The sequence below is a fragment of the Myotis davidii genome, unplaced genomic scaffold, assembly GCF_000327345.1.
Source record: "Myotis davidii unplaced genomic scaffold, ASM32734v1 scaffold674, whole genome shotgun sequence".
NCBI classification, from domain to species: domain Eukaryota; kingdom Metazoa; phylum Chordata; class Mammalia; order Chiroptera; family Vespertilionidae; genus Myotis; species Myotis davidii.
Window position 1 is genome coordinate 283,055 of NW_006286674.1, and position 5,388 is coordinate 288,442.

General features: G+C 44.9%; 1 long non-coding RNA gene across 1 annotated transcript in view; it reads right to left on the minus strand.

The window, feature by feature from the left end:
* Positions 1 to 651: 651 nt before the first annotated feature.
* Positions 652 to 5,388, minus strand: part of LOC107182204 — an 18,797-nt gene continuing 14,060 nt past the window's right edge. The window contains exon 2 of the long non-coding RNA XR_001512926.1: positions 652 to 1,152. This is a non-coding gene — a long non-coding RNA (uncharacterized LOC107182204). The remainder of the gene's footprint in view (positions 1,153 to 5,388) is intronic.

A 5,388-nucleotide genomic window follows, 5' to 3' on the forward strand; every position in this document is an offset into this window, starting at 1 on the left:
AGAGATATAAGCATACATTCTCCTCTCTCTCTCTCTCTCTTAGTTTTTGTGTTTTTATTTTAATGGTCTTTATTTATTTATTTTAAATTCTTTCGTTAAGTCTCACCTGAGGATATTCTTACACTGATTTTTAGAGAGAGTAGAGGAGGAGAGACAGAGACAGAGAAAGAAATATTGATGTGAGAGAAACACATCAGTTGGTAGCCCCCCACACAGGGATCAAGACTGCAACTGAGGTGCGTGCCCTTGCCCAGAATCGAACTCGGGACCCTTCAGTCCATGGGCCAACACTCTATCCACTGAGCCAAACAGGCTAGGGCCGTGGTCGGCAAACTGCGGCTCGCGAGCCACATGCGGCTCTTTGGCCCCTTGAGTGTGGCTCTTCCTAAGCCTTCGGAGTACCCTAATTAAGTTAATAACAATGTACCTACCTGTATAGTTTAAGTTTAAAAAATTTGGCTCTCAAAAGAAATTTCAGTCATTGTACTGTTGCTATTTGGCTCTGTTGACTAATGAGTTTGCCGACCACTGGGCTCGGGCAATAGGCATCCATTCTGAAGCTGAGTGCTGTTTGAGAATAATTTTCATGTGTAGGTTCCCTTTTTGGCCACACATCCTGCTCTTTTTCCATAACAAGAAGTACCCAGCTTGTGCTTTTCAAACACTGTTGTATTTGATCCTCTTAAAAGACCCAGTGTAGGTCTCAGCTACTTTTTTGCAGATAAGAAAAAATGAAGCAGGGATTTTTAAGTGTTGTCAAAGCATACTAGAGAGAAGTGGTAGAATAACAATTCAAGCCCAGGTCTATCTGACCCCCACCGTCCAAATTCTTTTCACTCTGTTGCATCCAGGCATAGCCCATTGCCTGAACTGTGTCCACATCCACACAGCTCTGGGGAGGGGGAGAGTTTTTATTGCAGTTCAATGGGCAGAGCTCACTGTGATCAGACATTGCCAGCGAGAACTCCTGGACTTTTCTTGTACAAATTCCTCATCACGCTCTTCTCTCGGTGTGTTTAATGGTGGGTCATTGTTACTGTTTGTGGCCTGAGGGGTTTCTCCCTCCTAAATCCAAGGGATGAAGTAGGTCCTGCTGTCCTTGGGATTATCCCCTCTTGATGAGCGATGACCTCGGGACTGGAGACCGCTGACCTGCAAGCAGAGAGAGGGGGATGTCAAAGGTTCCTCCAGCTCAATTTGGATTGATGAACCAGAATAATTCCGGCAGCAGGGCTCATGGAATCGGCCTCGCCAGCGATCTTCCTCAATGTTCGTGTGAGGTGCAATATTTTGGCAGTGTTTTACTTATACTATCTCTTTTCCACCGTAGGTGCTTATCACCTGGATTAGTCACTAGATTAGTTGTTGCCAGAACATCGAACAGTTATCATTGAACAGACGATGTTCACTGGCTACTCTTTCCTGCATTTACGCTCTAATTTGCAAGGATCTTTCACTTAAGATGCCTCCCTGTTCTTCATTGTCACCAAAACTCTGTAACGGCTCCAAGGCCCTGCTCAATTCTTCTCCTCCAAGAAACCTCCTCCAAATCCATCTACCTCACTGATGGCTTCTTCATTACAAATTCCTTATACTGATAATAACAGCATTTCTTTAAAACATTATCTAATTGTTTACTTGAATAAGTAATATCATATAGCTCAATATTTAAATGTGTACAGCATGTACAAATAATCAAAGCGAAAAATGAGGTTTTTTTGTTCCAGCTTCCCCTTCCAGAGATATCTTAACATACATATGTGCTTTTAAAAATCCATCAACAATACATAAGAATGATTGTTAACATATATTAGCAGTTACATGAGAGATACTATGTTAAGCTTTATAGAATTATGTCATTGAGTCCTCTCAATACCTTTATGAGATGGGTACTTATACATGTTTCACAAATGAGGAAATGAAGGCTCAGGAAAGTTAAGTAACTTGTCCATGACCACACCATTATAATGTGGTAGAACTGGAATTTGACCTCAGGATGTTTGACAAGATTAAAGGGTATTTAGAAATGAAGCCACGTGGTATAGCTGAAAAAACTTGCAATCGGGAATAACATTCTGGCTATGAAACTTACTAGCTACGTGACCGTAGGTAAGTTTCCTAAACAAACTGAGTCTCCATTTCTTATGGGGAAATGCTAACCTCGAAGAGAGCTGGGAGGGGAAATAAAGAACGTAAGGCACCTGGCACTTAGAAGCATTCAGAAATGAGAGCTACTTTATCAAGAGCCATGTTTTTTTAATCTGCATTTTTCAGCTTCAGCGGCCCCATGCAGAGCAGGAGGACACACCCAGGTGGTGTCTGGCGTAGCACAGATCTAGCCTGTGGGTGGCAGGAACACCCCACACAGAGGTCCCTGAGAACAAACACAAGGCAATAGGCTCTTGCACCTAATGCCCATGGGACTAGCTCAAAGGGATGAACTGTTCAAAGAAATGTATGGAATAGTACAAAGACTGGCCTATAAACCTTCTCTGAGCTCAACAAGCAGAAATGTGGTGTGGAGGAAAAGAAAGACTGGGGAAATACCCTTAGGGACTTTGCCTGGACCATTCTTCCTCCAGATACCCTCATGGTAAGTAACCCCTTCACCTCCTTCCAGGCACCTCCTCAGGGATCCTTTTAACTGGCAACCAGCCCCTACCCCCACTTTATGTTAATTTTTTTCGTAACACTTTTCACCATCTATTACATGATGTTATCATCCTGCTGACTGCATTTGTTCCCATTGTCTGACTCGTCCAGAAGGTAAGCTCCCTGAAGGCAGGGTCTTTGTTTTGTTCACTGATGTATCCTAAGCACTTACAACAGTTCCTGATACATGGTAGGTACTCAGGAAGTATTTGTTGGAGGAACATAGTTTTCAGATAAGGAAACAGAGGCTAAGTGATAGCCCAGGTAAGTTTGCTGGCTGACAGCAGAATCAAGACTAGAATTCAGTTTTTCTGCCCAAACTCCCCAAACCAGTTGTCTTCCTACTAAGTCATTTTTCAGGATAGAGGAGCATATGTCTGGGATTAAGGAATGAGTTGGCTGTTGAGGAATCCAGACAAAACTGGGAATACATGCATAGAGACAAAATAACTGAACCATAAAAGTGACAGCAGGGAAAAAAATAGATGTGGGTGGTTGTGTTGATTCCCCCCACCCCCCAAAATTTTAAGTACCCGAGACTCTGCTGTCAGTTTATCTAGTGAAATAAGATTCATGATCAAGGCGCGGAGACGGAAATTTCAGACCTCATTATACACAAGCTGAAGATTACTCTTTGCCGTCACTGCGGCATTTGACATACCAGTGGAAACAAAAGCAAATCTGTCTCAAGCCCCGTTTAGCTTTGACAGATACGGACATGCATGAGTTTGGGGTGCTAGATTTTGGCTGGATATTAAATATGGGGCGGGGCTACAGTGTTTTGGACAGGTTCAAGCCTTGGACTGAGGAGAGGGCACAGTCCTCTTGTGGCCACATGCAAGTCCCAGCTTGGAGGGCAGAGCCTACCCAGCACAATTATAGCCAATAGCTATAGCTGTAAGCTTGAGCCTGTGGTCTGAACATGCGGCCCCACGTGCCTGAGTGATAGAGTTCAGGTGCATGTAGTTGAGTAGGGTTGAAACCAGTGAGAATGCTATAAACATCTTGATCACGCCCTTACTTTGCCTCGTGGCATCAGCTATAAAATAAAGACACGGCTTGTGGGCACTGGCGCTGTCCATCAGAGGGGCAGCGTCCCACCGAGACCCCGCTTTCATTCTCTTGTCTGTCTTTTCTAAGCCTTTCATCACCTCCATTCAGGATCACTGAACCAGGCTGAGCTGGCATGAGTATGCCATGGCCGTGCCGGCTCCCCACAGTTAATGTGAGCATGTCCAGAGATGCGGCTGAGGAAGCTACCACCGAGTCAGAGTTTAGGGCTGAAGCCCCCGTAATGCACCCGGTTTAGTCCAGGACACCCTACTCCCTTCTCTTCTTGATAACACAGGAGGCCTCTGCCTTTCCCCAGGCTCGTCTTCCACCTGAGCTCGAGGTCACATCCCATCGCTCATTTCCCCTTTTTTGAATCTTAAATCTATCTTTAACCCTCAACATACGGATATGCTCAAATCCCCTCCAGGCCAAAGCAAGGTAATAAAAACCTTCCAATTATCTCTTGAATCAGTTAACTAGTGATGTGTAACAAAGCACCCAAACATGGTGGTTTAAAGCAGTAAGAATTTTTATTACTCACAAGTTGATGAGTTGTGGGCAATTCTATTGCTCTGGGCCGGGCTGCACTGACTTAGCTGGGCCTGAGTACTGCCTGCCCGGCTGGCGGGTCAGGTGATCAAGGACGATCTCACTCAGTGCCGGGCGATGAGCAGGTTGTCCCTTGTGGTAAAGTGGGAGACGGGGCCACAGATCAGCTTTCGGCAAGTCAGCTAGGGCTTATTCTCATGGTGGCTGGGCGGGATTTTAAGAAAGAGAAAGCTGAAATACCCAAGCCCTTTAGAACTGGCACAATATCATTTCTCTCTCTCTCTCTCTCTCTCTCTCCCTCCCTCCCCTCCCCCTCCCCCCCTCTTTTGGAAAGCAAGTCACAAGGCCAGCCCAGGAACAAGGAAATAGACTCTACTTGGTGATGGGAGGAGCTGCAAAGTCATATCTTGAAGGGAGGGATGAATAATCAGGGTTGGTTTTGCATTCAGTCTCCTAACCCTCTTCGTCCTTAAGCGTTGCCCAGATGTCTCTTTTCATTCACATCTGAATTTCTAGAGAAAGTAGCTGTCTCTTGCTTTGCCAACTTCCTTACCAGCCACTCCTTACTCAGGGTGACCTCACCTATTACCACTATCTCCATTTTGATGACCCTGCTTTAAAGACAACATTGTCTCAAATATGAAACACTATGAACTACTTTCAGCTTTCATCTTGCTTAACCTCACTGCACAGTTTGACCTATGTGGTCATTCCCACTTGCTCAAACCTCTCTTCTCTTAACTTTCTGATTCTCTCTCTCCTGGCTCTCCTGCTACGCCTCTGACCATTCTTTCCCAGATTCCTGGACTGGCTCATGTCCAGGCAGCAGGCCTAGAACTCAGCGCTGCATAGGTCCAGAGGGGTGTTGTACAAAGAAAGCAGCATTTGGTGCTAGATGGTCCTCGGCTCTAAATCCCATTCAATAACTGGGTGATATTGAGCAAGTTGCTCAACTTTTCTGAGCCTTAGTTTCTTCAACTGTATTATGAGTCTTATAGTCCTGGGCTATTATCATGCTTTCAGAGGGTAACCTTGTAAAGTAGCCACCAAAGTTCGTTTCCAACTGAGGACATATGTCACTTCTCACCACGAGACCCACTTTCTCCTAATGTAAAAAGAATTATAAAAAAAAAA